Genomic DNA, 26209 nt, shown 5'->3' with positions numbered 1-26209 from the left:
GCACTCTGAAATAGCCTTTTACCAACAGCATCATTTTTGTATTTCTGGCTGGTTAAATGGCTTATAGTAGAAACTTGGAATTTACTAACTTTTTAAACCCAGAAGTACATTGTTGAAAAGACACAGCTATCATTCACCTTCCAAATTATGATTAAATTAATAACTGAGAAATTCCCAAACATGTTTTCCAGGAATGACCTGTATTTTAAATGCCTGTGAGGCCTCCTGGACTTCTATTCCTTTTTTCTTATCTGGGGTTATGGACCTCAGGAGAGCAGGAGAGGGTTTCAAGTTCCAAGTCTTTTCCTCCTTGGAACTTGCTGCTTGCTGGGAGAGTGTTGCCTGGAAAATAGATGCTTTAGAGAAGAGGTTGGGGGGGTCACAATTTTAATTCTGTTAAAGCAACAGCTGGTTTGAGTTTCTTTCCACTTCTATTTCCTGCTCCCTTCCTCGCAAATCCATGGAGAGAAAATAATTTGTTCAGAAGGTACCGACAAAATAAAAATACACCTTTTGTTATGGCGGTGCTTTACCTGTGTTATCTTTGTTACAAGTTGCATGTTAAGCACTCAAGGGATAGGTTAGATTTTATAAAATGAACTACACAGTAAAGATGACCAGAGCTTTAGTCAGAAGAACCTTTTACAATACAGGTTGCAGGCTTGCAAATTTCTTCGAATATTTTTTAACTAAAACTTTTCATGGAAGTAACTGTCATAAAGCCCTCTGGGGTGTCTGGAGGCTGACTGCCTAAAGAAGGATCATGACTAAAATATTCACGCATGCCAAGTGCGTGCTACTTGTTTCTGGACTGGAGACCTTGTCTCCACATTAGTATGCATTCGTCTGTTCAACGAGTATTTATAGAGTGTCTGCTCTTCCCATAAAGATGCTCAGGGCTTGGGACACAGCAGTAAGACATGGGGAGCTTCTGTGTCCGCATGTTCATAACCATGAAACTGTCCAGTGGGGCTTCAGCCCACAATCACACCTTCTATTCTAAATAGTTTACCCGCAGTTTGGGATTTAAAAACCAGGTCTGTTCAAATCACATTATTGTCTAATCAACTCAGAAATCCAGTATTTTAAATGAATGTGTAGTAATAGTGAAACAGTAGGAAAAAAAGAGTAAAAAAGTTTTTAAAATGGTAAAAAATAAATAAAATATGTTTGATTATTTTTATTTAGGTTGTGAAGTCATCTCCCATGCTTTTTTCCTACACACACACGCACATGCTCACACACAAAGAATAAAACCTGCATCTCTCAAATCAATGGCAAACCAGTAACAGATTTTCTGGTCTGGGCTCCTCCGCACACTGGCCTCGGGCTGTGTTGGTGTGTGGCTTGACAGCAATCAAAGGTCATAATTTCATTGGCAGTTAGCAGCAGGTTTAATTTTTCTACCATGTTAGGTTTACCAAAATGTCTGGTTTCAGTTATGCTTCGGTACTGACTGAATCAGCTCTCTGACCAGTGCAATGTCTTCAGGTACCTGAGGTTCATGGAATACATATGCTGATTGTTTTCAGTCACTTTCCCTTCTAAGCACAAAACTGTGTTTTCTGAAGCTGAGTAAACAGTAGTTCTTAATGACATGCTAGTTTCTAATAGTGAAAAAGGACCTAAAGTAGGTAAAAATGTGAATTTAACAAGACTGCCACCTACTGATTGACATGGTTGGAAAACACTCCAGTTGTAGTAAAAAATAGCTATGTGTGTGGTTTCTTGTTTTTTGTTTTTTCCCCCCAAAATGTAGATGCTTTTTGAAAATTAACATGTATCATTTTAATTCCATTTTAGGAATGTGACCAAGTTCATATAGATGATGTCTCCTCAGATGACAATGGACAGGACCCAAGGTGAGCCCATTGACCATGAAGGGATGGTTTCCATGTTATAGTTTAATTGCTCAGCTAACTAAGATGAATTTTCTGTTCTGTTAACTTTGGGCTTTTCTTTTTTAAAAATTTTTTATTGATTTGTAATCATCTAAAAATGTGTCAAATTGCAATGTAGAACACAATTTTTCAGTTATACATGAACATATATATATTCATTGTCACATTTTTTCTGTGAGCTACCATAAGATCTTGTGTATATTTCTCTGTGCTATACAGTATAATCTTGTTTACCTATTCTACAATTCTGAAATCCCATCTATCCCTTCCCACCCTTCGCCCCCATGGCAAGCACAAGTTTGTATTCTATGTCTATGAGTCTATTTCTGTTTTGTATTTATGCTTTATTTGTTTGTTTTTGTTTTTGCTTTTAGATTCCACATATGAGCAATCTCATACGATATTTTTCTTTCTCTTTCTGGCTTACTTCACTAAGAATGACATTCTCCAGGAACATCCAGGATGCTGCAAATGGCATTACGTTGTCAGTTTTTATGGCTGAATAATATTCCATTGTATAAATATACCATTTCTTTATCCAGTCATCCATTGATGGACATTTAGGCTGTTTCCATGTCTTGGCTGTTGTAAATAGTACTCCAGTGAACATTGGGGTGCAGGTGTCATCCTGAAGTAGGGTTCCCTCTGGATATAAGCCCAGGAGCGGGATTCCTGGGCCATACAGTAAGTCTATTCCTACTCTTTTGTGGAATCTCCATACTGTTTTCCACAGTGGCTGCACCAAACTGCATTCCCACTAGCAGTGTAGGAGGGTTCCCCTTTCTCCACAGCCTCTCCAGCATTTGTCATTTGTGGACTTTTGAATGATGGCCATTCTGACTGGTGTGAGGTGATACCTCATTGTAGTTTTGATTTGCATTTCTCTGATAATTAGTGATACTGAGCATTTTTTCATGTGCCTATTGATCATTGGTATGCCTTCCTTGGAGAATTGCTTGTTTAGGTCTTTTGCCCATTTTTGGATTGGGTTGTTTGGTTGTTTCTTATTAAGTTGTATGAGCTGCTTATATATTATGGAGATCAAGCCTTTGTCCGTTTCATTTGCAAAATTTTTTTTTCCCATTCCGTAGGTTGTCTTTTTGTTTTATTTATGGTTTCCTTTGCTGTACAGAAGCTTGTTAAGTTTCATTACATCCCATTTGTTTATTCTTGCTTTTATTTCTATTGTTTGAGTAGACTGTTCTAGGAGAACATTTTTGAGATGTATGTCAGATAATGTTTTGCCTATAATTTCCTCTAGGAGGTTTATTGTATCTTGTCTTGTGTTTAAGTCTTTGATCCATTTTGAGTTTATTTTTTGTGTATGGTGTAAGGGAGTGTTCTAGCTTCATTGCTTTACATGCTGCTGTGCAGTTTTCCCAACACCATTTGCTGAAGAGACTGTCTTTTTTCCATTGTATATTCTTGCCTCCTTTGTCGAAGATTAGTTGAGTAAAAGTTTGTGCGTTCATTTCTGGGCTCTCTATTTTGTTCCATTGGTCTATATGTCTGTTTTTGTACCAACACCATGCTGTCCTGATGACTGTAGGTCTATAGTATTTCCTGAAGTCTGGGAGAGTTATTCCCCCAGGCTCTTTCTTTTTCTTCACTAATGTTTTGGCAATTCTAGGTCTTTGATGGTTCCATATAAATTTCATTATGATTTGTTTTAGTTCTGTAAAATATAGCCTGGGTAATTTGATAGGGATTGCATTAAATCAGTAGATTGCCGTGGGCAGTGTGACCATTTTAACAATATTGATTCTTCCAATCCAAGAGCATGGGATATCTTTCCATTTTTTAAAAGTCTTCTTTAATTTCTCTCATCAGTGGTTTATAGTTTTGCGTGTATAATTCTTTCACCTCCTTGGTTAGATTTATTCCTAGGTATTTTATTACTTTGGGTGCTATTTTAAAGGGGATTGTTTCTTTACTTTCTTCTTCTGTTGATTCATTGTTAGTGTAAAGAAATGCCACTGATTTTTGAACGTTAATCTTGTAATGTGCTACCTTGCTGAATTCTTCAATCAGCTCTAGTAGTTTTTGTGTGGACCTTTTAGGGTTTTCTAGATATAGTAACATGTCATTGGCATATGGTGACACTTTCACCTCTTCTTTTCCAATTTGGATCCCTTTTATTTCTCTCTCTTGCCTGATTGCTGTGGCTAGGACTTCCAGGACTATGTTGAATAGCAGTGATGATAGTGGGCATCCTTGTCTTGTCCCAGATTTTAGTGGGAAGCTTCTGAGTTTTTCACCGTTGAGTGCTATTTTGGCTGTAGGCTTGTCATATATAGCTTTTATGATATTGAGATACGTCCCCTCTATACCCACTTTGTCAAGAGTTTTTATCATAAATGGGTGTTGAATTTTATCAAGTGCTTTTTCTGCATCTATTGATATGATTATGTGTTTTTTGTCCTTTCTCTCGTTGATGTGACGTATTACATTGATTGATTTGCATATGTTGAACCACCCTTGTGTCCTGGGATGAACCCCACCTGATCATGATGTATAATCTTTTTTATGTGTTGTTGGATTCTATTTGCTAATATTTTGGTGAGGATTTTGGCGTCTATGTTCATCAGTGATATTGGCCTATAATTCTTTTTGGTAATGTCTTTGCCTGGTTTTGGTATCAGGGTGTTGGTAGCTTCATAGAATGAGTTTGGGAGTATTCCCTCCTTTTCAATCTTCTGGAAGAGTTTGAGAAGGACTGGTATGAGTTCTTCTTTGTACATTTTGTAGAATTCCCCAGTGAAGCCATCTGGTCCAGGAATTTTATTTGTGGGGAGGTTTTTTATTGCTATTTCTATTTCATCTCTAGTGATCAGTTTGTTCAAGTGGCCAGTTTCTTCTTGATTCAGTCTTGGTGGACAGTATGTTTCCAGAAACTTGTCTGTCTCGTCTAGGTTGTCTAGTTTGGTTCCATATAGTTTTTCATAATATTCTTGTATGATTTTCTGTATTTCTATTTTATTTGTTGTAATTTCTCCATTATCCTTTCTTATTTTGCTTATTTGTGCTCCCTCCTTTTTCTTCTTTGTGAGTTTGGCCAGAAGTTTGTCAATTTTATTTACTTTTTCAAAAAAAAGTTTTTGGTTTAATTTATTTTTTCTATGGTCTTTTTAATCTGTATTTTATTTATTTCCTCCCTGATCTTTATAATTTCCTTCCTTCTGCTGCCTTTTGTGGTTTTTTTGCTCTTCTTTTTCTAGTTCATTCAGCTGGTGGGTTAAATTGTTTGAGATTGTTCTTCTTTTTTGAGAAAGGCCTGTATCACTATAAACTTCCCTCTTAGCACTGCCTTTGCTGTGTCCCATAAATTTTGTGGTTGTGCTTTCGTTTGCATTTGTCTCAAGGTATTTTTTAATTTCAGCTTTGATTTCTTCATTGACCCATTGGTTTCTTAATAACATATTGTTTAATCTCCATGCTTTCCTTTTGTTCTCCTTTGTTTCTCTGTTGTTGATTTGTAGTTTCATGGTATTGTGGTCAGTAAAGATCCTTGAGATATTTTCTATCTTCTTAAAATTTCTGAGGTTTCTTTTGTGCCCAAGTACATGATCAGTCCTGGAAAATGTTCCATGTGCACTTGAAAAGAATGTATAATGCTCTGAAAATATTCACCAAATCTAATTTTCCTATTGTATTACTTCTCTGTTGCATTATTTCTTTTCTGTCTGGAAGATCTGTCTAGTGATGTTAATGTGGTGTTAAAATCTCCAGCTATGATTGTATTCCCATCAATGTCCCCCTTTATCTGTGTTAGTAATTGTTTTATGTACTTAGGTGCTCCTATATTGGATGCATAGATATTAATGAGTGTAATATCCTCATCTTGTATCACTCCTTTAATCATTATAAAATGTCCTTCTTTATGGCCTTTGTTTTAAATAAATGTATTCAAAGGACTGAAGTGTTAAAAATTTAGAAGAAAAGACATTCTAAGAATTTTCTGTTTCTTGCTTACTTCTCCAATTGATACCCCCAAGAATGCTATAGGCAGAGAGGACTAACTCAGTTTTAGTGTGATAAAATGTATTACTTTCATCATCATTTTCTCTCTATAATTGATAAACCTGAGGGCCATTAAAATGCTAATTAATTTTCCCAAAGACACAGACAATAATTAGCCAAGCCAAGAGTCAAAGCCATATCTTCTGACTCCAGTGCTGGTGGAGTAAGGACATCACAACCTGCCTTCAGGAAAGGAAGGGGGTGTGGCATACACTGGGAAATCCCAAAACAGCACTTGACATAGATCCCAGAGGAAGGGGAGAGCAGAACAGGTGTTTACCCTTAACTCTATGCTTGTGGGCTCTCCCAGAACACCGTTTTCTACTTGATCAAAAAGGGAATGGTAACAAAGGGTACTTTTGGTATGGTAGATACTTTACATTTGGTAACTCTCATCCTCACAACAGCGCTGTAGAACAGGTCTCCCTAAAACTTAAGGGCACATGAATCACCTTGGGACCTGGTTAGCTCTAATGCAGACTCTAATTCAGCAGGACTGGGGTAGGGGCTGAGAATTTACATTTTTAACAAGCTCCCAGTGGGTGCTGAGGCTGCTGCCCCTAGACCACAGACCCCACCTTGAGGAGCAAGTACTTTTATGTAGAGCATAAGAGTCACCTGAGAGCTGAGTTCAAATGCACACTTCTGGGACCCACCACAGACATGCAAGCACAGAAGTTTCATGGGGGAGTCTTGGAGCCTCTGGTAACATGTATTCCAGATCATTCTGAGCCAGTGGTCCAGTGGACTACAGAGTCCAACAGACTTGGATTAAAATCCTGGTTCTATTACTTTCCAGCTGTTGGAAAGGACCTTGAGCAAATTAAAATTTCCCTGAGCTTTGATTTCCCCCATCTGCAAAGTGAGGATAAAAAAGAAATACCTCATTGGATTGTATGAGTGGTTAAACACAATTTTCTATGTAGCATATAACTAGCATATAACGGGTATTTGAAAAGTGACAGCTGTTGTAATGATGTTGATGTGATGATGAAGACGCTCATCAAATAGATAAGGTCAGGTGCAGAGGGGAATATCACTTCTTGGAGCTAGTTTACTAAGCAAGATTTGAACTCAGATCCAACTCCAAAACCACAGTCATTTCACTGCATCAGATCACAAGTACCAAGTTTTACACATTCGTCTCCATTTATGGAAATCACCCAAATCACTGCTTCCTCTGCCCGTGTCCTGCTAGTTCTGCCAGGCTCTTCCTCTCTGACCTTTGTTTTCAGCTTCTTCCAATGCAACCTTCCCCCCTCATCAACCCTTTGAATTTTGTTCCCAGGACTTGACCTTCAGGGTTCTCCAGGGACCCTGCTTCTCTTGCCCTTGGCCTCCTGGGGCAAGGTCACCCTCCCAGCTTGCTTACCCAGGTCAAGAGGGAACTTGTACATATAGAAAAAGATAGGGAGAAAACAAGGTCTAACTTTGAAGATGTATTTCAGTATGATGTGCAGACTCTGCCGTTCACCATCCAAGAATCTCATTGGGAAATTTTATTTTTTAATGAACAATTCTTGAGAGAATGTCAATCATAGCTATAAAATATCTAGAAGAGTCCAAATAGAATTATTTCCCCGTTGTACTCCAATACACGTGGGAGGAATACAAAATACACGTGAGAGGTAATAGTCCCATAAAATACATGACAAGAAAAGCCACAGACTTATATTACTACTGCTCTGGCTGGAAAGATATTTTGTGGAGGATTGAGATGCTTCAAAATGTTGGGAAATACTCAGGATCCTAAATAAGCAAATTGTTTTAGCATTTCTGTTCCAAGCAATAATATTCAATGACTGCATGGAGATTATTTTCAGTAGAAATTTTATGGGAAAACTGTAACTGGAAATAAAAGGAATATTCTAGCGATAAACATGACATATCTCTTGTTGCACATGTTGGTGATGACATTGAATGAGATCTCCAAGCAAAATAAGAGTTATGCTATGTTGTGTCAGCATAATAAATTAAGACTTCTCCCTCTCAAAGGTCAAGTCTTGGGCTTCACAAAGATGTACAGAATTTCACAGCCTGAAAACTATGTTGAGGGGACGCTGAGAACCAGATGGCAAAAGAGTTTTAAAAGAGCAAAATAGAGCCTTATGCCCCTGCCTTAATTCATTGCAGCACAAATCAGTGTTATAAACAAGCCATTCTCTCCAACAGTCTTTTTAAAAAATGTTCATAGACATAAATTCTCTTGAAGAATGTGTCTATGCAGAAAAAAACACATGGAGAGTTGAGCTGTCATCTTAAGTAGCTGGCATCCATCATTCTGCTTCTTCTTTAGTAGGTACAAATTTATAAGGCTACTCACATTATTTAGATAGCTTTTAGCCTCCATTTTTCTTTCCCTATACTGATACAAAAATTATGACCAACGATGGAAAAAATGACCCGCAGAGGTCAGCTGAGCTGAAATAAAAAGTCTCCTTAGCTAGAAGAGGTCCGTGGTTAGCTTTGGGCTTTGCAAACACATTGCCTGCCTTAATCTGTTATTTACAAAGTATATGACCTGGGACAAGTTACTTAACCTCTCTAAGCCTCAGTTTTTTTCATATGTAAAATGGTAATAATAATCCCCCCTAACAGGGCTGCTGTAATCATTAAACAATATAATTAATATGAAAGACTTGGCAGAGGTCTTGCTCACAGAATCTTTTTTTTTTTAAGAATACACATAACAATTTGAGCTAATTCACATACCATACAATTTACCCCCCTTAAGGTATAAAATTCATGTCCTTTAGTATATTCGTATATTCAAACTTATGCAACCATCAGTAAATTTTAGATCTTCACCAAAAACAAAAAAAAATCTGTCTCCATTAGCAATTACTCCTTTTTTCCCCACAATCCTTTCCATCCCCCACCCTCCCATCCCCAACCTTGCAACCATAGGCAACCACTAACCTACTTTCTGTCTCTATAGATTTGCCTGTGCTGGACCTTTCATGTAAATAGACTTGTATAACACTTGCTGTTTTGTGGCTGGCTACTTGCCCTTAAAATACTGTTTTCCAAGTTCAACCAGTTTGTAGTATGTATTAGTACTTTATTCCTTTATGTTTAAGATTAATATTCCACTGTTTGGATGTATCACATTTCAGCTATCCATATCCAAGAGTTCCTATTTCAAAAGTCATACTATAGGAGTATTTACATGACCTTGGGTTAGACAAGGATTTCTTAGATACAAAAGCAAAAACAAATAATAAAAAAAATAAAGTGGATCTAATCAAAAATTTTAAATCTGTGCTTCAAAGGAAAGCACGAAAATGAAAAAAAAAAAAAACACCTGAGAATGGGAGGAAATATTTGCAAAGCATTTACCTGATGTGGAACTGTCCTAGACCACTTAAAGAACACCTAACAGCTCAATAGTAAAAGACAAGCCAGGTAGAGTATCCAGACATTTCTTTAAAGAAAACATACAAATGGCTAAAAACAACACGAAAAGATGCTCAACATCAGTAGCCGTAATGGAAATGCAAATCGAAAGCACAATAAAACACCACTCCCTACCCACTGGAATGGCTAGAATTAAAAAGGGTTGACGAGAATGAGGTAAAATTTGATCCCTCATACATTGCTTGTGGAAATATCAAATGGGATAACAGTCACTTTGGAAACATTTCGGCAGCTCCTCTAAAGGTTAAACAGAGTTACAAAAAGCCACAGTAATTCCGCTACACCCCACCGCCTCAGTGGTGCACTGCAAGATTGTGTTCTCACCCCGATCCCCATGATGTTGACTCATTACTAGTGACTTTTTGCCTGTTAACCTTTCCCTCTTATGTGCCTTTGGCAAGGCTGGAAATTATTTCCCACTCCATGCTTCCTGAGTTATCATCTCTTAAGAAGACAGAAGTGTCCTGTTTTGAGACAACCACCCTCAGTGGCCTCCAGCCCGCAGGACTTTCTTATGTGTTCCTGGTCCTCATTATCTGCCACAGGGCAACTTTTGAGGATGGTTCAGCTTCATCAAGGCAAATTAGTGCTACCTGCTAGCCTTTCCAAATCTTTCCAGCACTGCTTAAATGGCCAACCATTTCCACCTCACTTTCAGTAAATAACTTCTGACAAAATGTAAGCTTTCAGTTTTGTTCTGCTTGGCTTCCTCATTAACGGCACCTGCAGGTCTCTCTCCCACTAACTCAGTGCTACGTGCCTTAAGGTTGTAGACTGCGATATTTTTCATGGTGACTTATTCACCCAGCCCCTTGCTGGGTGAGTTAATTAGGTACTGTATAAATGAATGAATAAATAAATAAATACATAGCAAGTGAAACAAATTCTTTATCATGCAAATGAGACCCTATCTATTTCACTGATGTGCCAGTCCATAAGGTTCATTTAACAGAGCTGAGAGATGGGCCCAAGTCACATTCTGCCACATTCTGCACCACTTCCCCTTAGTCCAGCAGCGATGCAACCGAGAACAGCGACTGCACATCTAGTGATGTCGTTTCAGAGACACTTCACTCATGCATCACACAACCTTTTTGGTTGCAAAATAGTTCTTTGTGGTTGTTCATAGAAGTTACTTAACCGATTTTAAAATTTGTTTCAGTTACTTCAACATAAGTTATCCACTACTTTCCTAAGATTTCTATCAAAATCCAGCAAATAATCCTGGTTTCTTGAGAGAACATTCTGACAACTGAAACAGTTGACTGTCTTTTCAGGAGAGCCACTTGTTTCTCTCCTCCCCACCTGAACACCCATGGAAAACTTATTTTAATAATGGCATTTGCTTCATAGAAGCCCATATTGAGCTACTTGCAAAATAAGCTTCAAATCACTCCCATGGATTTGACATCTCTGCCAGTTAGCCGGGACCCCTCGCACATGCTCCAAAACCCCGAAAAGCCATCACACCAGCTCCAGCATTTCTGGAAAGGATGGCACAGTTTGGGGCCCATCTCTTCCTGGGGAAATGAGATTAAAAGGAAGAATGGGACTTGCTTTTCCTCATATTTAGGTTCTTACATGAGTGTGTGAACTCAGTCACCAGGTCAGAGAGGCTCCCCAGATCTGAAGTACTCACATCCACGTGCTGCCCGTAAGCCTAAGTCACCCCGCGGCGGCGACAAGGTGAAGATTTACGGCTCCAGCTCTGGCTCCATGCCGTGGCGAGGCCAGTGGCAGCCAGACGGTGAAGCAGCTGCCTCAGACCCGGCAGCCTTCCTGTAGTTACTCCTCGGACAGCTTATGACTTGGCACGTTTGCTGGCTTTTGGCAGCACTGCAAAGGACTTATTGATCTTCAAAACCCACTTTGGCTGTTGAAGGAAACAAAATCAATCTTTGGATAGATTTCTCCTCTTAGTATATTTCCTTTTCACTTTCAATATTTGTGGGGCTTGGGTTTTTACCGAAGGAACTCATCCTACCATGGGCTTTTGACAACAGAAATCCTCTTCCATTTAAACTGAAGTGACTTATCACAGGGAGAGAACTGAAGTGATGGTCAAGTAAGGTGAGGTAACTTCTTAAGGAGGACTGACGTTCTTGCACCTCCTGGTTGCCCTCTGGTTTGGGCGAGGGGGAGGTGGGGCTTTCAATTGCTTCGCAGGTGAAGGCATTTCCTTTCAAAGACTATTTCAGGCTTCCTAATTGATTCTCGGGGATTAGCAATCCACTCTTAAATGGTCACATCAGCATGGAAAGTACAGGTTTTCATTCAAATATGCATAATATTAAAATATTTCTAAAGTACTAACCATTAGTAACAGACAAGCCAGCTTGCTCTATCAGATTGTGATTTTCTTGCAGTCAGGATCCATTTTATCCATTTCTGTGACTTCAACACCACTCTCAGTGCCTAGCACACAGCAGAAGGTACTCCATTTGCTGGCAGAATAAATAAATGATCTTGTAAAAATTATTTAGAATTTAGCAATAAAGTCTTCAAAATTTGGGGGAACAGTAATTTCTTACTAGAGTAACATCTAAAATAACCACAAATGGTCCACGTGGCATTACTATAGAACATATGCATCTGCTAGAGTTTAGACAGAAAATCCTCCTCCAAGAGGCCCCAGGAACAAGTCTCACCTCTTTCTCACCAGGCAATATAAACACCCAGGAGAAATTCTGTGAGTTCTCGATCCTGGGCCCTTGCTTCAAAAAGACTGTAAAGTTAACAAGTAGATTATGCATCCCTTTGACATATTTTTCAAGGGCCCAGTGGATTTTAACTTTATCTTACAAAATGCAACAGCTGAATGAAAAAGAGAATCTAACAAAATTTACTGCTTAGGTCTAACTCTGAAATCATTAGCTTAAATAAGCTCACCTGCATTTCTTAATCCCTAAACAGAGGGCATGATACAATAAAAGGGGAGGTAGGCATGACTGTCCCCCACAACAAGTAAGGGAATAGATAAACACAATGACAAGCAGCAGCCACATTGCCCTAGACTTTATTGAAAACAATTTAATAGTTAGGTTATTTTCTTTGAAATTTTGTTTGCTGCACCTAGAAAAGGAAAATAAGTAGTAGCTGGGTGAACTAAGCTATTGCCTGGGCATGACATGTGTTAAAATTCGACCCCGTGTTTTGTATTCATTGTCACCAGCTTAAACACATTTTGCCAAAGAGCCATTCACTGAGAATAAGCTGGCTGACAGCTATAAGGTGTGTTTGCAAGAGTTCTAATGATTTACTTGCAATACGTGCTGAATACCCATCGCCCCCACATTTCCTACTGTTTAAGGCAGGAGAAAGGAAGTCCCCTAAAATAAAAAATCAATCATCTTAGAGCAAAAGGTAACTTTCTTTGAGAGCAGAAATAAGTGCTGCTCAGCACTCAAATGTGATGAAAAAATCATTGTTCGGAATCAATGGCTATCTTTGTGGAGAAATACAGAAGATTTATAACTTGTTAATAGACAAGTTACAGGTTAATATACCTGAAAGTCTACAGAAGCTTAAACTCTGCCTAATTACCATTTCCATAAACCTATGGAAACACCTAGCATTCAGCCACCTTTCTCAGGCCTTCCTGAACTTCTTCAGGATCACCCCCACAGGCCCATTCTAGCTTGTTCAAGCCTGACATTGGCCCATCATTGTCAAAGCTGGGAAGTGGGTTGAAGGGTTTACACTGAAAAGCAACATTCAAACAGGTGAACCCTCAGTAGCCACAGATAAGAACCAATTACTTTTCTGGCTCTTCAGGGTGACCTTCAGCTATTTTAACAATGAAATGAGAGCTGATTGTTGACCTAACCTTCCCCTTACACCAAGGTAGGTTTTAATGCAATTTTCTCAAGGACTTTACTTCAACTACTCTTTCTTAGTTGCTGTTGTAACCTCTTGGTCTCAACCATTCTTTCCCTTCAAACATGTTCATTTCCTTCCAGAGAAAATACAAAAGCACAGAAGTTTCCTTCCACCTGCTCTACCTACCTCTCATTCTCTGCAATCTGCTTTTTCTTCCTCCCTGCCTCTGTTTTCAGAGAGTGGTCTATATTCCTGCCGCCCTCCTTATGTTCCACTTCCTCCCCAACCCCTGGGCTCAGCTTCTGTACCAAATGCCCTGTGTAGCTTTCTGAAAATCCGGATAACAAATGTTCAGGCCTCTCTTCTGGAAATCCCAGTTTAGCACATCTGGGCTAGAAATCGGAAATTCTTTTGGTTTTAATTCTTCACAAGTGATTATGAGGCACAGTCAGGATTGATAGGACTAGCCTTCAACTTTTGCGACCTGATTTCTACCTCCAACACTATTTTCTCCCTTGAACATCCCTGAAAACCTCTGGATCACCAAGTCCACCTGCCTTTGCGGCATTCTCACCGTCCTGGAGCATCAGCCCTGATGAATAATTCCACCCTCCTGAAGTAAGACAGAGCTCTTGACATCTTTGACGGTCTGCCTTTGTCTTCTTCCCCAACAAAACTCCTCCTCCAAGGTCCTCCACTAAATGCACTCTTCAGCACTTCCTCCTAGGCTTTCCTTTTCTTCCCTTTTCTATTGCACCCTCAGCAAAATGACCTCAACGCCTTATACATCCAGGCTTCTAAGTTCCACATCCACTTTTCCTACTTTCAAAAGCAGAGCACATGGTCAGAATTCCTTGCCCCTGAGGTCATGACAAAGGAAGGCATGAAAGCTTTCAAACCATCCTGAACTTCAGAAATACTTAAGAAACTTATTGAAAATGCACACATGCAGGTCCCTCTGGCAGAAGCTGACTGTGTGGGTCTGGTCTGTGGCCCTGTCTAGAGGCTGTATCTTGTTAAAGGTGTGTAGATAATTGTGATGCGCACCAGTTTCAAGTCCCTGCTAAACATCATGATCAGAAGTTTAGCAACATCTACCCTGAAGGATCCCAATGTTCAAGAAAAAAATGTGTCATTCCTTGAAGTATTAATAGCAACTATGATTTATCATGTCAGGAACAGCGTCAGGGAGTAAGTTGAAGTTGACCAGGATGGCACCACAGTACAGTCATCCTGAATACAACCAGACTCCTTTTCTCTCTTTAAGGCTGGTCTCAGTACATTGCTCCATCCAAACAAAACCAACTCCAAAGTCCCAGAGACTACTGGAATGCCTTAAGTTTTACTGAGGAAAATGTTACATCTCATCGTATACAGGAAAACTAAATTTAGAAAATTTATAAGCATTTTTATCCTAAAGTTACATTCTGGAAAACTGCCAAAGTAATCTCAATCTCCTCCAAACCCCTCTCCCTCTCTTTCTGCATTTTGACAGTTTTTGGCAGGGACTAACTAATCCACTCATCTTTTAAAACTATGACTTCTGAAAGCCCTTCCCCTAAGGGAAACATCAGCCTATGGTGATGGTTATTGCAACCATGGTCACCATCTTTATCTGGACCCAGGTCCCTATCCTTCTGGTTCATGGTTTACCTTCCAGTAAAACAGAAGCCAGACCCATCAGAGGCAGAAAGTTTAGGAGAGGGTGGGTAACCAAGCAATGGATGGCCATGAGGTCCAGAAGAGAACAATTAACAAGCATCAAAGAGTAAAACCAAGAAGAGGGCAGATTACCTATCAGAAAATGTATCCAGAGAAATTCAGTGAGAAGTGATGAATGCAGCGAAGGAAGGCAAAGCATTAAAACAGAAAATTAGAGCTATAGTGAATAGAAACCTAAGTTGAAAGGGGGAAGGATCACACTACACAGTAATATAAGAACAAGCTAAGACCAATGACCTAAAGTAATATTCACTGCTTAAAGGATTAAATAATCTTCCTGTCTTGACTGTGCACTTGTCAACAGAAAGGACCAATTTTCATTTTCTCTGAATGGACCCTGAAAGGGTATGTTGGTAGATGAGTGGAGGCATGAACAAATGGATGAATTAAGATAGATGATCTGAAGTCAGTTGCACTGCTGTTTCAATACACAGTTGACCCCTGAACAACACAGATTTAAACTGCACAGGTCCCCTAATACATGGATTTTTTTCAGTAGTCAATATCATAGTACTATAGGATCTGCTGGTCAGTTTAATCTGCAGATGTGGAATCACAGGTAAGGAGGGGCGATAAAAGTTATATGCAGATTTTCCACCATGCAGAGGGTCAGCCCCTTTAACCTCCCCCGTGTTGTTTAAGGGTCAACTGGACTAACTTCCTGCTTGTTAACACAACTTATGTGATTTGTTTTAAAGGACATGGTATCACTCAAAATCATTTTACCATCTTGTTTACTCATCAACTCTTTCTCTGTGTCTTTAAAAATGGTCAGAAAAACTACGTGTATTTATCTGTGTCTGTGTGTGTTTTTTACAGGAGGGCAATAATACTTTCTATCAGCTTCCCAAAAAATTACATCCATGTTCAAAATGTAACCTCAAACTTCTCAGCACTTATGAATGTTGCACAACACCTAGGAAAATAAGACATTACCAATATCATAGATAAAATGCTGGCTATTTAGATATAGTCAAGCATATAAATCATTTTCACAAATGGATTCAAATTACTAATATATGTTTGCATGTGGTCTTTCAGGTACACAATAAAATGTTATTGTAAATACTGGGTTAATTTTAATAAATACTATTTGTTTAGACTGGATTTTGTTATAAAATAAATAATAATTTGCTGACTTAATTAAAATAATAAAACAAAAATGGATGCACTACAATTGTCATGCCAAAGTGCTAATATCTGCTTTCAACACTTAAGTGAAATATAAATTCTTTATTCTGAGATGTATCATCAAATATGACTTGAATTGAGATTATTCAGTGCTTTGCACACTATGTTGGCTGAATATTCTTTTCCAAGATTCAAGGTATTAATTTTAATCTTTAATGATCCTATGTTTCAGGAACTACATCCTTGAAAAAATAATTAGATATGCCAAAATATTATTGCTATAGTCCCCTACATGTAAAATTTGGATTATTTTTGACATAATGTGATTAAATAACAATCTCTTAACTTTCAGGTGCACAATAGGACTCTATTCTAAAATTATAATAGGCTCACCCCATTTGGAAATGGCTATGGCCCCAGGTTTTATCAGCCTGGTACTACTAATGTTCAAATAGAAAATTTTCCTTTACTCACTCTTTGGATGAAAGTTGGCTTTCCTTATACACCAGCCTACATGCTAACAAATGTGTAAGCTACAATAAAATTCATGACTGTCACACAGACCAGAATATTCCTATCAGCCCAACTCTTACTGATGCATATTTTAGTCTGTGTGACAGTTACAATTCTAACTGTCCATTAGTAAACTGGCATTCTTGTTTTTAAAAAATAAATTACTTTCTCATTCACCTTTGTTCATCTTGCTATGAAACCACCTGGAACGAGGATCATCTTGCAGCAAATGATACTGAGATTGTTACTTGTGGGCTGACACATATGGTGGCAATGGCCGAAGCAATTAAGGACATGGATAAAAATTAGGTGGCTTGGAGAAGGCAAAATAGGAGCAATTAGTTGTTGGAAGACACTCCCATCAGGAGACAATGAAAAACAGTAAGGTGCCATTAACTCTTTCACCACCCTGAAGAACCCAGGAAAGCTGATTCCAAATTCAATTCCAAAATCAAGTGATCTTTAAAAAAAAAAATCTAGTGCTGGATATTGTCCATAGTTGGGAAAAATAATCTGCAAATTCATCATAGTTTCTTGGTACACAATTTGTCGAGGTTGGATTACATGTTCTCTGCTCAAATGAAGCTACTACTATTAAAACAAGTGAGAAGGTTTTTGAATTTTGTTGTTTGAATTTCATATTGATATCTTCAATAATAGAGACAGATTCAACCAACATTTCGATGTTGAATATAACTAATTTACTCATAAGTAGAACTTCAGTAATTGTCTCCAAAACTTCAACTGAGTGCTAGCAAAATATTGATTCATTTCTGAAATGTTTTTTCCCACATGAAAACTTTAATTTTTGTCTTTCAGTAAAATATATAGTCATTGCCCCATTTTCTCTTTTGTCATTAATCATATATGGTATTCCATTATGTACTAATAACAGGTAACTTCTGGAAGTTATTGAATTTTACAAATGACTGTTACTAAAGGAAATAAAGAACTAGGCTATGGCATCACTATCTTGCTATTGTAATAAGTAGACATATTTTAATTATGATATTTTGTAACATGCCAGGAACTGCTTTCTACTGCTTTTTGTAAAAGCAATGAAATCTTGGTAATTTTATAGTTGACTATCTTTCCTTACTATTAAACTGGTCACTGGAAATGTAAAGTGATATTGCTGATGAGATTATGAAAATTAGATTTTGGGATCACTGAAGTTTGAGCCATTGTGTGACTACAATTTCTGTAATTAATTATCCCAGAAAGAATTTCATTTTGCTATATGCTGATATCACTGCTTTTGTGTTGCTCCTTGGAATGACTTTTGTGAACATGTTGGTCATCAGTGAAAACCAGCTGCCTATTTTTTTAAAAATTGAAACATACTTGATTTATAATATTATGTCAGTTTTAGGTGTACAGCATAGTGATTCAATATTTTATAGATTATATCCCCTTAAAACCATTACAAAATAATGGTTATATTTCCCTGTGCTGAATATGTCCTAATGAATGGCTAGTTTGAGAGGAATACTAGCTCTCAATCTGACAGTAGTCACTTGTGTAACCTTGGACAAATAATTTTGGTTTTCTAGGTTCATGCTATTCAAAGTAGAGTTCAGTTCTACATTCTTGCTGATGTCTGGTACCAGGTCCCCAAGCCAGAGAATGCCACACCTGATAATACTGACCCTCTTAACCCCCTATTTACTTATAAGAAGCCTTGTGGTTGAGGAATTCCTCCACAGTCATCCCTGGTGTCCCCAACTTGTACCCCTCGGTTCACTGCTTGTTATTTACTGTCTTAGGCTGCTATAACAGAATGCTGTAGGCTGCGTGGCTGATAAACCACCATCATTTCTGCACATGGATTTACTGAATCCCTTACACACTGCTTTGACTTCTTACATAGTGTGGTAATGGGCTCATCCCTATGACATTTATAGTCCTCTTACTTTCAGTGTCATCCAGAGGTAGATGACTTTTTAGAAAGATGACACTGACCTTATGACTCAGCTATAGTGATGATTCTGGGATACTGTCTTGAGGGATGCAATGTATACTGTAGGCCTACAGCCCAAATATATTGCCATTTCTTTAATGGTCAGAATATAAGAAATCTGGGGAGCTGTCTGGCTAGGTGGAGCTGGTGTTTCTCGTCAACATACCTAATGATTCATTTGCAAAGTAACTGCTTCATGGCCAAGATTTTAAACTCTATTGACTGAAGAATTTAGTGCCCAAAAGAGGAATTTTTCTTCCTAGGGACAAATAATGATTTCACTGCATTAGAAGGCAATTCTTCCATATGCCGTTTCAAGAGTTGTGGGTAAGGGGGGGCACAGATCTTTGTTTTGCTAGAGTATTTCTCATAGCATGGGGAAAATATGGTTGCTACTTCCCCACAGGATGTAAGAGGAATACAGTTGAAACCTGAGGAGCCTCCATACGGCACCTCTGTGTACTGTGATGCTAGCGGTAAAGAGTCAGAAGACCACAATTATCTTTTACATGCAGAATCTCAAGGGCCTTTGGGGAACAAACTTGTCTCTGGTTCCAGTCTCCTCTTCCCTAAATAGGGGCAGCAGAGATGGGGCAGGGAAGGAGGAGAGGGGTTGTAGTTCTCAGACTTAGGCAATCATCAGAACATCTGTAGGGGTTGTTAAAACACAGACTGCCGAGCCTCATCACAGAGTTTCAGATTCAGTAGGTCTAGAGTTGGGCATGATAATCTTCATTTCCACCAAGTTCCCAGGTGATACTGATTACTGGTAATCCTGGGACCACACTTTGAGAACCACTGCTTAGGGCCACTTCTTCCTAGACTCCCAGATATGAACATGATAAAATCCACTCTACCCTCAAATTCCCATCAACTGAAATGATGGTCTCCTTTATTCTGAACTTCGGTCTGAGAGAGAAATTGGGCAACTTGTGTTCCATTCCAAGCTTCCCTTAAAAGTGTCTGTCTCCTCACAATACCTGTGGCCTGAAAGGGTGGACTTGAGTTAAATCCTCCAACTCTCTTGGGCTTTTGCTCTATGTTACAGAAGAAAGTCTATCACTCAGAGGTGGCCACACTGTTGATAGACTAAAGGGAGATAAAGGAATTCAGAAATCTCCACTGTACCACTACAGAGGCCAGACTCTAGATTACTAACTGAATGGGAAGGTCCAGAAAATCAGTTCTAAGACTCAAATTTAATCTATGATTCTGGCTGGCCCACCAGTTTTCCTTTCCTTTGAGCAGTTAGGTTCTGCTTGGACTCCATGGAAGATTTCAGAGGGAAGTTAGATTAATCAGTTTAATTCTAACCAAATAGCAGTTTATATCTGAAAATAGGAGAAAGTAGGGTGGGCTTGTGTGAATACAAATGCACGAGCAAGAGCAGGAGCATCAGGAGCTATGTGGTGGAACACAGTAAACAGTTCGCTGCCTGACTCCCCCTCTGAGGGAGGCACACTTTACACAGAGTGGGGCCCCAGGAGCTATGTCATCAGTGTTTCCACACTTCCCAGCCATAGCTGATTGATCTATATCAGACCTAGATGAGCTCATGGGATTCTCTCCCTCAGAAATGTAAACAGAGGCTGGCTAAACCTGAGCTTTATTAACATAAACCCTTGTAGAAAATAATCATGCAATCCTACTGCTGAGAACCCCAACACTGCCCTGATATGTCCTCTGCCCAAGACGTAGCAATAACTTTAGATTTGAGAGAAACAGAGAGACAGAGAGAGAGAAACTGTAATAAGTTGATTTTATGTGAAGTTAGCTGCAATCGGTTTACTTTTCTTATAACCAAAAGTATATTATCTAACATACAGGTCCTATGCCAAATTCTCTACAAAAATTATTATACTAAATCATGACTGACTAGCCCCTTGATGACAGGAATTATCCTCATTTCATAAATGAAGAAATGAGTTTAGTTCCTGCATTTACACACCTAGAGAGCAAGGCCAACCTGAGACCTGGCCTTGGGTCTGATGGACATCAAAGTTCTTAGTTTTTCTACTGCCTCCCTCACTCCTGAAGGAGGTGGAGCTAGGACCCTAATGCCATCTAGACATCTAATTTTAAGCCATCTGGTTCCCAGGACCTTTAAGATCCAATGCCTCTTTTTGGAGTTTAAAATATGATTGGGGAAATAATTTTTTTTGAATGAAATAAGGTAAAGAAGACCACCAGCATCAAGATAGTGTCTCATACTACATAAGGGGAAGTCAATACATTTGCCTAATTTCTGAATTATAAATTCTTTAATGAAATGTTATGATTAATTCTAAGTACACAATGGAATTTGAACGAGGTCAAGAAACAATGCCTAGAAAAGGTCATAATTTAGTAGGCTTTATAATTACTATATCAAAATAGAATTCAAAAGGCAAACCTCTGATTACATGCACTTATACTGTAAAAACTAAAGCAGATGCTTCTAAAGTTGTTAAAAACAATACTCTAACATCATTAAGGACTTTGTCTTATAACTTTATTTGCAGCATTAACATTTTCTAAGTCCTTTCAAATACTTAACAGACTGGTCACCATCTACCCAGGCCCTGACCAGATTATCATAAGTTCCAAATTAATCCAATTTAAGGATATTTTATTTTAAGTTCAGATTTTCATTAGCTCTTCACAGACATCTCTGAACATAAACATTGGAAGCCCTTGAAATTTATTAATACATTGTAACTTTTGACTAGGCTGTCTATCTTCTGATCTTTAGCCAAGTTAATCCTGAAATGAAGCTAACACAGAGGAACAAAGGAAACAAAATTGTCTTCAAAATATCTAGGAAATTGTGTTCAAGGACACAGAGATGTTCTTCAAGAGCTATTCAAAGGTCATGAATTATTGATAAATTGAAGAAATGAACAGATAAAATTTCAAATGACTGGATCAGAATAAATGAAACATTATTGTTGTGTTGATTAAATATATGACAGATGATTGAAATATTTCCCTCTTCTAATTACAATTCATTTTAAATTGAAATTTAAAGCCTTATGCTGCTCTCTAATTGTTTTATTTGTTTTTGTTTTTCTTTAAATAGACTATAAGCTCTTTAAAGATTTAGGTCTCACACTTATGTTTCCCTGCAATGCCTAGAATGGAGCTGAGTAAAGTAGGAATAACAAATGTCTTATTTCCCATTTCCACTTTAGTGGCAGTGTCTGTCTAGGGAGAAGTACACAGAGAAAGATTGTGAATTCATGACTAGACTACACCAAGCAAGACTGCAGATGATTGATTAGTGATGTCTGCTCTGAGCTCAAGAGGAGAAAGTACAGCATGCATGCCACCTATTTTTCCATCTCACTTGCAGACATTCATTTCATACTTGTTAAATGAATAAAAATGTACACAGGAGAAAAGAATGACATCAGGTAAATTTTCCCATTGAGTTTCATCTTTATCCACATTTGATAAAAATCACACTGCATGTAAGTTCATTATTAGGCATGGAATCAATAAACTTTGAAATATAAAGGAAAAGCAACTAGCTTACAAAATCATGAGATACTTTGTGATCATATCAGATCTGTTCTTTCAGATTCTTTATTCAAAACTAATTCACTTGAAATCTTCACACCCCACACTAGTGGCAATCAAGAGGCCACCTGCTTTGACACTTGCCAGTGATGGGGAAAAGCTCAGCATCGTCTTGGTACAAGAAAGCTGCTCTCAATAAATTCCCCCAAAGCTCAGGAAAAAAAAAAGCCCTGTATCTAGAAAATGACAAAGCCAACGATTCTCAGAGCTAAATATAGATGAACAGAAGTGTACACACTGAGGCTGGTTCAAGGGCAAAACATGTGAACAAATGGGCTAAAGTTAATCAGCCTCAAATCACTATGGGACTTCTTCTTGCCTTCATAGCCAGTAGTAGTTCCAGTAAGATCAGAAGATATATAATTACATCTATCCCCTCACACACACACATCATGAGGTGAGGTGGGTGGTCAAAAGAATCCCCAAGGCCATTGGGTTTGACCCCAATTATCTTTTATTTTAAATAGGCCATATGCCAAATTCCAGGATAAATTGGAAACATTTGATCTATCTCCTGTTCCTAGATAATTTTAAAGATTCATTTTCTATTCTTACAGATTCCTTATTTGAGCTGCTTTACCCTTATGCTTCAAAGAAAAGACATCTTATATTTGCCTTTATATATTCAAGAAGATTCTCTCTATAAGAATAATTTGGGAAGAAGAGAATTTAACAGTCAGACAGATTTTGGAGAAAAAAATGGCAGGAAATTATCATACCCAGAATTTAAGGTAATGACTATCCACTGAGTTTTTCGTTAAGAATCTATGTTAACTAAGGGGGAAAATATCTAAGAAAACATTTATTACCATGCTTAACAGAGATGGCTGCTTTAACACATCTCCTCATTTCCCCATGCGCATCATTGCTATATCCATGCAAACCAACACAAATAAATTTATCACACATGAAAAAAACAGTCCTATGAGCCCTTTGAGACATGTTTGGGAAAAAAGCTTCCTTAAAACAGACTATTAAACCTCTGAAAATATCCTGATTTATTCAATAATGAAAATAATATTAATATAAACCTACATGGCCTACAACCAAATAGATTCTGCATGAGTGATTCATGACAATGTGATTTTCATAAAACAATTTGGCATTAAAACTAAACAGCATAACAAAATAGAAGCTACACTGCCCATCCCCCACCAAGTACTCACGCTCCTAAATAATCTAATATGTTCTTCTAAATTTTGCACACAAATAATCTATTGGAGAAAGAAGTTCTGTAGAAACCAGTGCTTTTTCTTCAAATTAATCGGAATGAAATAAGATTTATTTAAAGTCTAATTTTAAAGAGCTTTATCTAGTTAGTAAAATAACCCTGGAGTTACAGAATGGTAGAGAATGTGTTTTTTTTTTTCCTTTGCTTCTTTGGAAAGATGAGTCCATGGGTGTTAGCCTAATAGATGAATTGCCCTTGAAAGCATGGATAGCACCACCTTTGTGCTCATTCGTATATGACCAGGGTTCTAGTTCTAAAATCAGAGATACTGTTTCTACTCCACAGATAACACAGCAACAGCTTCAAGCAGTGGAAAGATGAAACAAAGCAATAAAGGGCTGAATGAAGAAAGAAGATCTTACTGTAATGGAAAGAAAACAGCCTCCTGCTAGTCCTGTCTGACCTTGGCTTCTACTTAATTTTGAACTTTGTGTAGTGATACCGAAGAAGCGATCAGAGGTAACTGGTGAGGCAAGGGCCTCAAACGCCCCTCAGGTCACACTCAGGTCTCTCACACACAGCTCCACTGATCTCTCCTTCTCACTGTCCCTCTGCCCCTTTCCCTCACATGACCCCCATCTCCCTTCTTACAATGCACTTCTTCCCCAATGGCATCCTTTATTCTCTCTAAAGCTCTAAAAGAGCATCATTTTATGTTGTGAAAACAGCTAAGAAAGAAAATGTAGAAACATTTATCTTAGCCTAAAAATACATATATTGTATATACACACATGCATATACATACGGTCTAATGAACTTGCCACCTTTCCACAATAAAGCATTAATAAGACTGAAGCAAGATCCTCAGAGTATAAATGATCATTAATGATGTATCCATTGCCAATAATTGTTGGTGTCACATCGATGATGCATCTATAAATACACCCAATTACAATATTAAATAGCTGGCATGTATGATTAATTTACTTTCCTCAGCAAGTATACAGTAAGAACTTGTTTCTAGAAAGTTTTTAATGACAGTCTCTTATTACAATGATATACAAGCTTTAGCCACATAAGAAGTTCATCTACACCTCAGACTGACTCTTAGAAAAAGAAAAAAATTAAACTATTTATTGTTCATAAGATCACTGAGAAGACCTGACCACACTAAGAAGACAGAAAAAGACAAAAGCTCCCTAGACTTCTATTTATATATTCAGCCAACTTCAGTTTTCAAATATAATCTGAAACATATAACATATGAAAAGTGGTTCTCTGAAAGTTCAGGGAGAGAGTGAGTTCTGATGGCCATTGTTACCATCCTTGCCCCCATCACCAGCTCCTCGGCCCAGAGAAGAAAGTACAAACGTGGCCTTCAGGGCAATCTCAATTATGCAGCATTATTATACACATTGTGACCTTTGATGAGCTTCCTCCACATTCCAGGAAATGTCGTAGAAATGGTCACCCCAACTGTAAGCTAGAAATTACTGCTCACCCACATGATACCCCACCAAAGCCATCAGGTAAACATGGGGTTTTAGACAAATCACCCTATTTTCTGGGTCACTCTTGCAGCCATGAAATGAAGACCCCTAAATATTCCTGAATTCTAAGCAGGTGTTGCTCAATGGAAATTAGGAAAATTAGTCTGAACATCTTTTCTACATAATCTAGTACTTATAGTCAACTTGATCAGTATCTGAATTTCCAGTTTTTAGAACACTGATGGCTTTTCTTGTGGGTATTGTTTCTAGTTTCTTTTATAGTTACATATTTTCCTGACACTAAGGAAAGAAGGGTTTAAGACATAAAGCATATCATTCCACTGTTTATAACAGAACTCCTGAAAGGTTTAGTATGGGGGAATGTTGAAGCTAAATGTCCTAAAATAGGGCTTGGGGATTTAGTACTCCACTTATCTGTATCATTACCTTGTGTATTTGGGGACATTTAAAATTTAATTGTAATTATGGCATTTCTGAAGTGATCAAAGCACATATTGGGCATAATCTAATTAACAATTTTAACTTTCTCAGGAAAGAAAAGGAATGAATTGCTACATAATGTAGGAAGAAGAAGAAAAAGAAGGGAGGCAGAGAGGAGGGGGAGAGGAGGCAGGGAGAGGGAGAAGGAAGAAGAAGGAAGAGGGGAGAAGAAGAAAAAAACTACTGGGACATTGTGCTGTACACAAGAAATTGACACATTATAATTGACTGTACTTCAATTAAAAAAAAAAGAATGGACTAACAAACAGTAAATTCCAGAGTGATACATTCCATCAGCTGCCCATATCACCCCTACAAACAAAGTGCACAAATCTATAAAACTATTTATAAACCAAGAAGAAGTCTAGAACCTGAGGGCTCTACTTTACTTCAACCCAAGTTTCAGGGTAAAAACATTCCTTCACTCTGATGAGGGACACATGTATAATAGTATCTTTTTAACTTATTTTTAAATGTTAATGAATCTTTAAAAGGAAGTAAATCTTATACCTTTTTTGTTACTGTTTTGCTCCATCCCCTAAAATACAGGAATCCTCCCTTCACTCAGACACAGTTATCATTACCTCATTTCCAAATACAAATGCATCTGTTGAGTACCTGCCATGCTCTGAGCAGTGTTTCAGGCACTGCAAAGGTTACAGAGGTGAGCGGTTTAATTAGGGAGAAAAACAGCAAGTGGATTACATTGAATGGAGCATTGGGTGCAGGAAACTGCCTGCTGGAAGGAAATGGAAAAAAGTAGGCTGGAAACAAAGCATGAAGAACACATCTTCTTTGAAAATAAAATGGACATTTTGTTAGGCAAAGGAGAATTATCAAAGTTGTGTGTGTGTGGTTTTGTTGTTGTCTTTGGTCAGTTGGTTGGTGTTGTTATTGCTTGCCTAGAAAAAACATGATTAGATGATCTGAGCTTTGAGAGAATGAGTTGGGCGTCCATGTGCAGGATGGAACAGAAGTAGGAGAGACATGTGGTGGAGAGGACAGC

At 38.1% G+C, this 26209-nt stretch overlaps 1 long non-coding RNA gene across 1 annotated transcript in view; it reads left to right on the top strand.

Moving 5' to 3' along the window:
• The window catches only part of LOC140692160 (uncharacterized), a 61683-nt gene extending 37619 nt beyond the window's left edge, over positions 1-24064 (top strand). Inside the window, exons 4-5 of the long non-coding RNA XR_012067740.1 lie at positions 1804-1862; positions 23558-24064. This is a non-coding gene — a long non-coding RNA (uncharacterized lncRNA). The remainder of the gene's footprint in view (positions 1-1803; positions 1863-23557) is intronic.
• Positions 24065-26209: the final 2145 nt, after the last annotated feature.

Source organism: Vicugna pacos, unplaced genomic scaffold (genome assembly GCF_048564905.1).
Source record: "Vicugna pacos unplaced genomic scaffold, VicPac4 SAC-SAT, whole genome shotgun sequence".
NCBI classification, from domain to species: Eukaryota; Metazoa; Chordata; class Mammalia; order Artiodactyla; family Camelidae; genus Vicugna; species Vicugna pacos.
This window is presented reverse-complemented; position numbering and strand designations above follow the sequence as displayed.